Source organism: Rhamphochromis longiceps, linkage group LG11, assembly GCF_057381845.1.
Source record: "Rhamphochromis longiceps isolate RC_006_pf linkage group LG11, R_longiceps_female_GT1.1, whole genome shotgun sequence".
In the NCBI taxonomy this organism is placed as follows: Eukaryota; Metazoa; Chordata; class Actinopteri; order Cichliformes; family Cichlidae; genus Rhamphochromis; species Rhamphochromis longiceps.
In genome coordinates, this window is record NC_140567.1 from 19,805,566 (window position 1) to 19,818,522 (window position 12,957).

A 12,957-nucleotide genomic window follows, 5' to 3' on the forward strand; every position below is an offset into this window, starting at 1 on the left:
AACTTCACTAGAATTACTAGCAAGGCAAAGAAATGGCACTATTAGATTTCCCAAAATGCCTACTTAGCTTGGAGCCATTGTATTTGGTTTCAATTTATACCAGCGGGAGGCTGCCGGATACCTTTCGTCTCTGGTAATGGCTTTTCCCCCCCCCCAAACCGACTTGTCAACTCTAACAAGAAGTGCACCTTAAGGGATTTCAGTGGTCATAAGAAGTAGTGCTAGGAGCCTGGCCAAAGACTGTCACTCATATCCAGAATAAAGACTATTTTTTTGTGACAGCACAGTTGGTTGTGGCGCAAAGTTTAGTTGCTGAAATGACAGCGTTTTGCTATTACCTACCCCGAGAGAGATGGAGGAGACTTTTGGAGAAATTAAAGCTGAGAGAGGGATAAGGGGTGTGGCAGAGGCATCTGATGTGAGGGAGCATCTGGTTGCAGGTGAAGGACCATATTTAACACTGGCAGAAGCCCAGTATTGTGTTTCCAGTGGATCCACATCTCTGGCTGTAAATTTGCCCCTTTCCTTGTGTAAATCTGTTCATTCTGTCCCTACAGTGTAAATCTCTTTCCATCTTTTACCCACTATTTTTTTAACTTCTTGGGCTACCAACAGGCAAACACACACACACCTATGTCACTGTCTTATCAGTACCTCCCTCTCTTATTCTTGTATCAAAAGCAACTGGAAAGAATGCCTTTGATAAATAGACAAACTCGCTTTTGTGCCTTCACAAAACCCATTTCATTTCACCTACACCGACAAGAGTGCGGTCTGTTACATCATATTTAGACAGTGTATATAGAGAAGAAAGGCAGCCATCACTCTATTTCACCCTTGCAACCTTTAGAGCTAAACTTGATCGCATATTTTTTCAGTGCATGTGTGCTTATATAGCTTATAAACCACCACAAGGCTACAGGCAGTAATATGAGTATAAAGGACCACACAAATGTAAAAATTCATGTTTGTTTTGTCAGTAAGGGGCTGTTATGCCAGTAGTTACACATATGTGATTGCGTTTCCCCTTATTAGAACTAATATGCTATGTGCATGGTGGAGAGGGGAGGGGAGAGAATTACCATGCAAGGTACCCTACCTTTTGTGATCTTGATCATGAGAAAGTTTTTGAAGGTGTGTGTGCATGCATGCATTTTTGGAAGCACATGTGCGCCGCGTCTGTGTGGGCTCTGCGTATGCATAATAGTGTTTTCTGCTCGGCTGGCCATGCCAGTGTGCTCCTCTGTTCAGGTTGCACATGACCCTGACTCCATTGGGAGGCCTGTCTTTCATGTCCCCTGTTCAGTTCTGCCTCAAAATCTGGGTCAAAGGATAAAAGAATAACCCTTACTCGCTATGACACTAACACACACTGACACCCACAGCCCTTTATGAAAAATGACTTCCTGAAGATTCAAGTGGTAACAAGGTGCCATTGTGGAGGACACTGAAGTGGGCAACTTTTTAAATATAGCTTATGTAGCAGCAAACACATTGTCCTAAATCTAGATCCTGTCACCTTTCCCTGTTATCAACGGTTATTCACTGCACCATTTACTCATCCAGTCCCTCCCCGTGTAGCGTCTCCCTTGGTTTATTTCAGTGCATCTCAAAGCCGACCTTGCATGGACAATATGAGAAGTCGTCAGAAAGTCGATTAAGAATGTTGTGGCTCAGTATGTCCTGGCATCTCTTTGTCTGGCCATTTCTCTCTTACAGTCTTTCTTCCTCTGCCTCTTGTAGACTTTTACTCTCTCCCTCACTAAGCCTCTCCAACAATGCTGATCCTCTGGCCCGGCTTCAACCCACAGAGGAGGATGGAGCCATGCTGGGGCATTTGTGCGTGTCAATGTGTGTGCAGGCATTCATGTGTAGTTGTATATATATGTGTGTGTGTGTGTGTGTGTGTGTGTGTGTGTGTGTGTGTGGCAGTTTCGGAAGATGGTCCTTGCCAAAAGAACATAGTAAGCATCTGAAGTCCCATGTGTTTCCGAGCCGTTGCTGTCATTGAGGTCTTTTCTTTCTCCGGAAAAAAAGACAGAGGGGAAGCAGGGAGTTGTTCTTGCACTGAGACCTCTGGTCTCTCTCTAACTTCAGTCCTGTGGGTCTCAGGCTTGGAACAGAACAGTGTGTGTGTGGATGATGTTAAGACCTACTGCCTGTCATAGATAAAGGCTGAAGACCTCCTAGTAGCACTGGGAGACAACCATCTGGGAGCACCACTTGCAGTGCATTATATCCATGCAACCCCCTACCGCGCACCCCTGTACTCACACAAAAACAGCATCCTTAGAAATCCACACTGAGTAAAGGAGAGCCCTGTCAGATTGATGGAGAAGTCCATTTGGCACACTTTTTTGTCTCCAACCACTATTTAAAAAATTGCTGAGCACAGACACCTCCCCACCTGACTCCTTCACTTCCAGCAGCCTGTGCATTCTTTCTACATCACCTCCTTGTCTTTATATCCTGCACAGCTCCCTGCTAATAGAAAAGGGGGGTGTAACTTATGTGTCATTGTGTGAACAGTCATCAGTGCCTGGCAGGGGTCTGTAATGACAAAAAGGTGTTTTTCTCTGCCAGCAAGCATGTTACAGTAGACAGGAGAAATTGAAGGCCACTTTGTGTCCTGGTTAATGTGCTAGTACATGTGTATCAGTGTGAGCATCCAAATTGCTCTATTTCAGCTTCAACACCTTTCGAATTGTTAACATCCCGGTCCACAGTTGTTCCAGCAGTATGCAGCTCCTTGGCTTGCTTTTCTGTGCAACCGGTAGCTCTACTGAAAAAAAAAAAAAGGTTTTATTCTTCTTTGTACACCACCATGTGCTGTTCTTTTTATTTATAATGACCCGGACTGTGCAGATATGTAAATTCCAAGAAAAAGACTCTCTGTAGTGCACTCAAGCTTGATTATTTAAACAGCAGCAAATTATCAACAAAGAATTGTCTCCACACAATCCTAAAGAGACTGTTCCCTCATTCAAATCATGAATATCTCTTGCATCCCTACAGTGTTACCCAAAACCACCCATGCAGGCAATATTATTAGATTAAATTCTTCTTATGATTAAGGAGGTAAATAAGCAACTCGGCACTGATAGGAACGTTCTCATATACTGTGACATCTGGCACAATTCTGTGTTTTAAGCTGAAAAATGTCTCCAATCACGTAGGTTTTTAATACGCATATGTTGTTTACATGGGAAAATTGTCTGTAGCTGTAAAACCTTTCCAAATTCTTTAGATTGTCTACTGTATTGCTAGTTTCTCTCATTTATTGTTTTATCTGCAAACAAAAGTAATGCAGTAATTTCAGTGTCATTTCCTAGTGTACTTGTGAGTAACCCTCACAATGAAAAGAGCCCAACAGCTTGCCTATTAACAATGGCAGCACAGAAAAAGGCCACAAACAGCATGATGTGCATGCTAGTGAAGTATAAGTATGCTGAGGGTGGACAGCGCATGGAGGTATGACTCTATATTTATTTTGTTTCCTTTCCAATGATTCAGATGCTGATCTTCTATCTTCACCAGCAGAACCATGAGGAGTGAGACACAGAGCCGCCCTGGGAAATTACCCTGTCGACAGACGGCTCATTGAGACTTTGTTAGTGCAGCCACCCAACCTAGTGCCTCTTCAGCTTGATCGAACAGAGCATCTCTCCATGACAGAGTAAACAAAGCATGATCACATGGATGATCAGGAAAAGAGGGTTTTTCTCATGCGATTAAATCGCTGCCAAACTTTGATTTGTGTGTTCATGTATGTTATTTGCACGCCAGTTAACTGGTAGAAATCTTATGTGGAAAGTGCATGCCTTCCTTTTTTGTTTTGCTTTTAATTAAGCATATTCAATCTGAATGGTGCATTGTGAGGCTGTTTCATACATGAACGTGTATAATATTCTACATTTAGTTGTTTGGGTGTTTATAAACTGCAAATGTTTGTGGGTTTTTAAATATATACATATATATGTGTGTGTGTGCTTGTGTGTGCGCGCACACTTTTCTGTCTGCCTGCTGGTCTGTATGCGTTTCTTTGGCAGCAAAGAATGTCTGTGTTGAGGAGACAGAAGAAGCAGAGAAGAGGTATAAGTCTGAGACTGCAAGTAAACAACCTGCAGTAGCTACAGTAAGTGTCAGTGTTCCTTCCCCTGCTTCCCTGCCTTCCTCCTTTACTTTTCATTCCTGTGCTTAAACAAACATACACAGCTATTGTGCTGCCAAGTTGCCGAAGAACTTGCTCAGCAAACTTCATTGTGCCTCTGCTTAGCTTTTTGTGCCTAAATTGATAATTGAATTGACTATCGCCATGTAATCAATTAGGGTGTTCATCCCCAGCTCTGAATCAAACAGTTAATTGGCTTGTGCCACAGAGAGCCTGAGACGGAAATCAGGCTGGTGCAGGAGGGACTGTTGGATTACTACAGATGGGCTCCCGGACCTATTTGCATTGTGTCTAACTTTAAGTCTTTGATTGCCTTCTGGTTTGGAAATTGCCTGGGTGTGTGAAGCACACAGGTTGATATTGGACCTCGGTGACAAATCCTGCCTGTTTTAGAGAAGCAGGTAGGAATATAAATATATAGAGAGTCAAACACAGCTGGTTATCTCTTTGCTTTGATCACAATCTTTCAGACAGATGCATGCAGGTTTCTCTTCCATTAAACACCCTTTGTTACTTTTTACCCAATGTCCGGAAAAATTCTTTGCCACCTGCAGTCAGCACTGCTTTGTCTGAACACACAGAGAGAGCAAAGCATTTCAAGTCCAAACAACCCTGCCGTATTGATCCACCCCACACCTTATTCCATTTTGTCCTCTAAAACATGCCTTTTCACTCAGTTGACTTCTATTCAAAGACATCCAGAGAGACCTGTGTCAATGGGGAAGCTTGACTTCATTCCATAGCTCTGGAAGCCCCCTGGGGACCAAGCATAGGCTGCTAGACCATGACAGGCAGGGGGCTAATAGGCCGGATAGGATTGGATAAAAGAAGAGAGGGGGGTTGTTGCAAAAAAAAGTTTTAAGACCAGGACACCGCCATCTGCTTTTGTGGTGATGAGCATCAAAGCCTGAAGGAGCTCTGTTGGGTCCCTCTTTCATAGGGCCGTCCTACATATGGGCTTCATATTTCACCAGGACAGACCGTCAGCAAGGCCCATTGGGCCACAGCCGAGGCCACTATTCTGTCTCCCTGCATGGTTTCCAGCCTTTGAGAAGAGCAGCAAGATTACTTTTATTTCTCCAGAGAAATGTGGCTAATAAATGACCAGGCCTGACCCAGAGGATTTGGGCCCACAACCCCTCCTTACTAAATGGAGGTAAAGAAGAAGAAGGGCTCTGTGGATATGTTCCTGTTGAGGAAAAAATGTTCGAGAAATGGGTCAACGCATGGCTCAAACGACATGCTCCCAGGGTGATTAATTATTAAAGTGACTAATACTACATTTGCCTGGCAGCACTATGGGCTTCGGTCGGCATTGGTGGCACCCTAACAATAATCAGCCCTGCTGCATCTTTTATATCCATCAGCCACTCTTCGTCCCCCCCCTGTCTCTCTGACTTCCCCTTAATCTTTCTTATTTTGCCCTTACAGATTTCTGTCTTCCTCTCCTCTTTCTCCCACTTGACAAACACAGACCTCATTATCTAATAATGCCTTTTTACTCATTATCTCAGTCCCGCCTTTCCTCTTCTTTCAGCCCCTTCTCTTGTGACGTTATCTCACATCCTCTATATCTATAAGAAAGATTGGCAGAAAAGTGTAAAGCTCGATGAGAAACATGGAGGCCAAACAAATATCAGCGCTGACGGAAAGCAGCCACTCTTCACTAACTGCACTTCTCTTTTGCCTTTTGCTAGACTTTGCCTGCCTCAAGGTAGCATATGGCATTCTCTCAGACTGCTGGACTTGTTGGCCTCCCACACAACAGTCTGCATCCATCTCCGCCTCACTCACAGCTCCTTTATGGGCTCTCCAACAGTTATTTTCTCCCATATCCCTTTCCCCTGATACTGTGCGGAGAGCCCCATCCCTCCACATTCTATTTCACACAGCCACACTTCAGTGAGGTTCACTGCAGAGATGGCTCAGGTCTGGCAGTTGGTGAGAGGAGGGCGGTCGAGTCTGGAAGACACAGTCATTAGTTAAATATTAGCCAGACTGTGCTCTATTCCCCTAACATCCAGGGGAAGGGTGTAAGAGTCATACCCTACCAAAACAATAGGCCATAGGGGAATGGCTCTGTGCCCTCATGCTTAGATATACAGTACAAAGACCTCCCTTTCCCCTAAACCCATACAGATGATGCCCTTTTTCTTAAATTTTATATAAAAGGTACAGTGTGATAGTGTCAAATAGGTAAAAGCAAAAAGAAGAACAACAGCAATACGGCCCACAAATGCAGGAGGGGAACGTGACCAGACATATTGGTTCTGTGTGCTATGCCTTCAGATGCATCAATCCTGAGGTGAGGATAAAAACGTTAGGTCTCACAGTCAAGTTGAACAGATGGTTGCACATTGTGAAAGTTGTGTAAGCACTTATTTACTGCACTTTTAAATCATGGCTGGGGGATATTGGAAGCGAAAGCAGTCATTTACTGTTCGATAAAAATCACAGTCTAGGACCCCAACGCACGAGTTTCTAGCATGGAGCTGTGGCATCTTTGAATTACTGCCGAGTCGCTGTGATATGTTTCTGATTTGAAGACTATAAGGCACAGCACCACCTTGGAAGATGACCAGTGTAAATGGGAATTTAAAAAAAAAAAGTTGTAAAAGCAAAAAAAGGATGTTGTCTATTGTTTGCCTCTGGATATGAAGATAATTCAATCCATTTTTATTTATATAGCACCAAATCACAACAACTGTCGCCTCAAGCTTAGTCAACTTATTTGGTGATCATAATGACAACTCTGTGGACAATGGTCAGAGTTCTAGATCATGGTAGGAGTGATGGTTTGTCTATGTTTTTCACTCAGTGTGTGTGTGTGTGCGTGGGAGCCACAAGGCTCACACATGCAGTGCACAGGATTCACGCTGTTTGTGTGGTGTAGGGTGTATGGAATTCATGCTGTGAGACTCAGAGATCATCTCTGCTCTGCCCAGGAAGCCTCTGGTCAGACAACAGATATCTCAGCACACTCCTTCTCTTCTCTTTTTGTTCTGCTTCCTTCTCCTATGCCTACTTTTCCTCTGCTGTCTTCAGGTTAGATGTATACACAGCATTCTGCATATGAAAGCACTGTTAAATAAACCACATCCAACATTACAATTTGCTTTTGTGAAAAAGTTATAAGGTCTATCTATAGCTGTAAGATTTTGCTTTTTTTATACTTGTATTTCCTTCTTTTTCTTAGCTAAGCAGTCATCTCGTCGTCTCGTGTTTTTTTGACAAAGAAAGGTGGTTAAGGAGAAATATTTGAGCTGGTAAATCATACACATTGGCCACATACACCTCAGATACTAAATAAGCAACATATTTATACCTTAAAGATTAAATGACCCATAACAGATAATCTGTGAAATTGTTTTGCTGCATCCATGTTCCCAGCCTTGCTCTTTGTCTTTCTATAGAATCCCCAACAGAGCAAACTGGGCAGGTGTGAGCAATTAGTCAAATTCAGTAAAGCACTCGTCTGCTTTCTGGCCTTTTCTCTCCTGGGTCCCAGACAAGGTTCACTGGGTGGGCAAAAGTGCAATTAGTTCAATTTGGTAGCCTTGATTCATCTAACAGCAGCACACAGTGCACACTCTCACAGCAGTAAAACACTGCATATACCTGACTTTGATGCAGAAGTTCAGGACATTTGAAGCTACTGCAATTACAGCAAGATTTCTCTAATACAGAGAGTGACAGAGACCTGACGTCGACACGCAATTTCTGATTTTCTGCCGCTGAACTGAAGTCTCTGTCGACTTAAAGGAAACTGTTGTACCAGGGCTGCCGTCGGCTATTTTTACACTAGCAGGCGTCACAACTCTAAATGGGAATCTCTTGTTGTGTTGTTGCAGGTAACACTGAAGATCTTGTTGTGTTCATTTGTAGTCATTTTCAAGTGAAAAATTACTCTTAAGTCTTTTGAGAAGAAACTCCTAAAAACTGTTTCAACTCAAGATTAAGACGCAGATCAGCCAACTGTCAGTCACTTCTGTCAATCGACAGTCATGTGACAGACAGACAAGTCTTTTATAAAATTTCACAGTAATTTCCCAGATGACCACCAGAGCACATACAAGAGGCCTATTGAATAAAAAAAATGACTGAAGGGTTTATACCTGTCATCAGTGCTGGACATTAACTCCATAGTGGATACAGCCACAAGCCAGAGAGTCTGCTGCTTTCGTTGCCTAAAGGTTTAAACAAAACCCCCAAAGCTGACTCTAAAAAACTGAAGCATAAAAAGCATCAAATTGTGGTTTTAAAGCTGCTGCACCACGTCTTAGTTGACTGCAGTCAGCCCACTCTAACTGCCCAATTTTGTCCACGAACTTCCCCCAAATATTGCTTTGTGGGGTTTAAAAATTTCAAATAATTATGTGGTCAGAGTTAATTAAACTTACTGGGGCCTGCATTTTATACTCATATGGCCTCCATGATTACACAAGTTGAAATATTTGGTTTCTTTTGGAGCCTGCATTATTCCAAGCCTGCAAAGAATTAAGAATATAGTACAGTTACCACATTCACAGTAAATGAGGTTCAAGTCTCGTCCATATGGCATGTATTTGCCATGCCGACCCAGTAGCATTGCTGCACACACATGTGCATATCCTTTTAATCAATTAATCTTTGGATTTCATGGGAGTGTCAGCTGGTAGCACTCGGGATCCCATCCAGCTTTTCTGTCATATCCACAGGCAGCTCACACTAAATTTCCCTTCCTGCCCCCAACATCCCCTGACACCCAGTTTTTTTTGTTTTTTTTCTCAAGCGCATGTGTCTGTGCAATATGTAGATTTGAAGGGGAGAAAAACCCCCAACCATAAATGTTGCACAGATTAAGCAGAGTAAGCTGAATACATCTAATACATGTAGTTGGTATTATTTATGGTAGCAGCATATGAAAAATCTGCATATTTTTTTTTTAAGTGTGGTCCCTTAAAATGCATATGCTTTAACTTCTCTGTAGATGAACGCTAACCACCCACCCAGCACGCCCGCTCTCACCACCTTGTGAGCTCAGGAATGCATAGACACGTTCAGCCCATAATGTTCTTACCGTTTGCACTGTTTATGCAGCCTGCACTCATTTAAATAACCTTGATTATTTTACTTTAGAGCTTGTGTGCATGTGCGTGCATGTGTGTGCAAATGGGTGCATGTGTTTGCGTGTGAGGGAGAAGAGAGATAGAGGCAGGTTACGTAGGTAATGTAGAGGTTCTTGGCATTTTTAATTTCTCCCGATTATGGCAGTATGTGCAGCCTGGCTTGTTTGTTATTATATCATAATGCATGCTTATTTTAATAAGGATTTTAATGAATGGAACCATTAAAGTGTTGAGTTCAGGAATGTGCAGGCGGAACAGCATTGATTGCCCATTCAGGTTTTCCACCCTGTTTTCTTAACCTCTGGGTGGTCTTGGGTCGATTTGTGGCTATTTTCAAATTTTGATTACCTGCCATTTGCACTGTGTTGAATGGAATATAGCGAAAGTCTGCAAAAAAAAGTTTGGTCACATTTACTGTTAAAATTTCAGTATGACTTCCGGAAATTAGCTTCAGTGGCTAAGCTACAGACAAACTTACACTATTGGTCTTAGTGGTCGATTTGTGCCCCATTGAAACCCATTATAAACGCTATTTTTCACGGCAAAAAAATGACGGTCAAATCGATCGTGATCGGTTATGTTTCCGTTTCCGTTTGCAGTACTGGCCTTAGAGTTGTAATTTTTTTATTTGTCCACCGGGTGGCGCCCTTGCTCCACATTTGACCCCGGGCTGGAAAACAGCGGGCTGCTTAAACAGACCTGCGGGAAACGAAGCCTCATTTCCGGCGTGCAGCAGCGGCTTCGCCCGCTGATCGGGCGGGACCATTTTCGGCCCCTAGGACCGTTTGAGGGTGCTTTTTTTTTTTTTTAATCAACAGGAAATGACGTATTTGTTGTGACGTGGTACCGGACGTGTGTGTTGGAAAAAGGGGTCCGACGCAACATGCCCCGGTCATCGTCGGGAGTTAACCCGGGAGGATGCACTGATTTCGGCCTAGAGGAGGAGCATTTGCCGCCTGGAGACCATTTTCTGGTCCTGAAAAAAAAAAAAAAGGCGATCGAAATGAAGGTTGGTGCCAATCTTTAGTCCATCTAAAGGCCTAATTATAATAACAATCAAATATTACTTCAAATGTTTTTTTTTTAAAATATTTCGTTTTGTTTTGGGGGGCTAAAAAAAACGGTGCGCTCATGTAATTAAACTGCGATTAAAAGGGTTAAAATCCGCGAAATGTAATTAAAACTTGACATGAATATTTCAAGGAGAAGTAGGTCTAAAAGATTGGCTAATTTAAAGTGGAAAAAAATATTAATATATAAATTTTTTATAGCACTTTTTATGGCGTGGTCGATTTGTAGCTCTAAGACCAATAGTGTATGCATTTTTCTAGGACCTCCCAGAGGTTAAAGTTGGGTAGGTTGCAAAGTCTTGGAGGGGTCTCAGCATTGATTCGCATTATAATTAGAAAAATCCAGCCATCTATCCATGGTTTGTTTTTGTGTTTATTTATTTTTACTTTTATTTTTTTAAATATATGTCTGGCAAAGGAAGGAAGCATTGCATGTCCGTGCTTGTTATTCTTTTTGAAAAACTTCACAGCGCTGTGCTTCAGCAGTTCACAGCAGCATAGAAAAAGCATTAATCAAAAGTTATTCAGTCTAGAAACTGTTTATCTTTGGTCCATTTCCAGCCTCAACAAAATTCACATTGCTTGCTTCTGAGCTGACAAGATGCACTCAGAAATGGGGAAAATAAGGGCTTATAAATTGCATGTTATATATTACACATTCCTTAATGGATATTCAATGTACATTTAAAATAAGACCAGACTCAGTTGTTTAAAGGGATTGCAAACAGTCTTCACTGCAGCTTTAATCAGCCCATTCTCTTTTGTCTTTGCTAGTTTTCCCACAGTTTTGCAATTAAGCAAGAATTTCTTTTGAAGTTGATTGCCCCCTTCTCTCTCATTGCTTTTGTCTGTGGTTGTTTAAATGAGAGCACAGTGACCTGGCATACCACCCTGCATTGTGCCTGCTGAGTTTATACCACTGCTATAGAGCATAAACAAAGACTGTTTAATTAGGTGCCTGCACTTTATTAGTCCTTAACTCATACTTAACACACACACACATATAGACATACACACACACTAGCATCCCCCCTGAATAGACTCTACACAATCTGTGTTCTAGTCTTTACTTATTTAATAATAAGGCTCTTGCTTGGCTTGAACAAAGAATGCAATGATGACCAGCTTGTGTGTGTGTGCACGCAGTTGTGTTTGTGTGATTACGTATACCTTTTTGGATGCTGATGAGGCAGAAGAGCTTGTTAAGAAAAATGTTTTCTTGGCTAGAAATCAGCAAAGTTTTGCTTAATGGCCCTGCGGGATAACAAAGAAGTGGCAATGTGAAACATCTAAAATATCATATTAGGGCAAGCAGCAAATCCAGGCACATGTGTGGATGTCTCGTGTCTTAACTATTTGCTTTTCTATAACCTAGCACCATCCTTTGTCCCTTTGACAACTTTGCCCCAGTAGACTCTTTAGGCCAGTTACTATGGAGACCCACCCTCAAGTGGCACGGGAGTAGTGCAGGTCAGGGGAGGTCAAGCTGAGGGACTGTTTTGGCAAACGGAACACGCTTCATTAGGCCTTTTGGCTTGGGGTTCATTAAAGCTGCAGGAGAGGACATTCCTGGAGACTCTATTAACCAAGAAGTCTTGTGACATGCTGTCAGGCCAACAGATTTCAAACATCTTGTGTTAAACCAGCGTGCCCCTCCATCCCACCCCCAGCAAACAACCACAAAGGCGCAAGTGCATGAACACACAATGCATACTTGCACACAGACATAAACAAATGTACTCTTCGTATACACGTGCACAGACGCACGTGCACATGCATGTGCACAGCTCTCACGACTCCCCATGTCTTCTGTGGCACTGATGTCACAGTCTGTCCCAAACCTTCCCTCCCACAATAGCGCCCATCTGTTGGCCCATTCAACTTTCCTTGGGGGTCCTCTGGGGGTTGTGAGTCTGTAGGTGGAGGGAACCACAATCACTGCTCCTGTCAGATCAAAATAGATCGTCAGAAGGAGGACAGTATAGTAAGTGATGGAATGTTTTGGCAGAAAGAAAACAGATTTTGTGAGGGTTGTATTGTAGATTTGGGTGTGGTGATGGGTTAGATAATTAGGGCATAGTGACTCACAACAACTTGGAAGCTGCATAGGTAGAAACTAAGTCATAGATGTCTAAAGAGTAATAAAGAAAAAAAACCACTCTGTAAGCCACAAGCAGTCCATATTATGTTATTATGAAACAGCAGCTTGAGCACATTGCAGGTACTGTGGCTGAAATGACTATGTGAATCCTATCAGATTGAACCACATGACATAAGTGAATCAGAACACTTTGCTTAAATCAAAATGCAAGCTATGGCACTTCAGAGAGCGGCTGTCAGATCAGTGCCTTTAGCTGTCTGCTGTATAAGCAGGTATAACTGGATTATCCTTGTGTTTCAGGTGGCAAGCCTTATCATGTACGCTCTATGGTTGGTCAGTTGAAACTGGGCTGATTACAGTTTGCAGAGAAGAGGTTTAGCCTCGTTTGGAGCTCTGATATGTTAATTAAAGTGGATTTTCTGAAAATGGGACGGGCAGGATTGCAAACTCCACCTCAACAAAGCCATAAACCCATCTGTTGGCTGAGGTGTAGTTGGGCCTGATTTT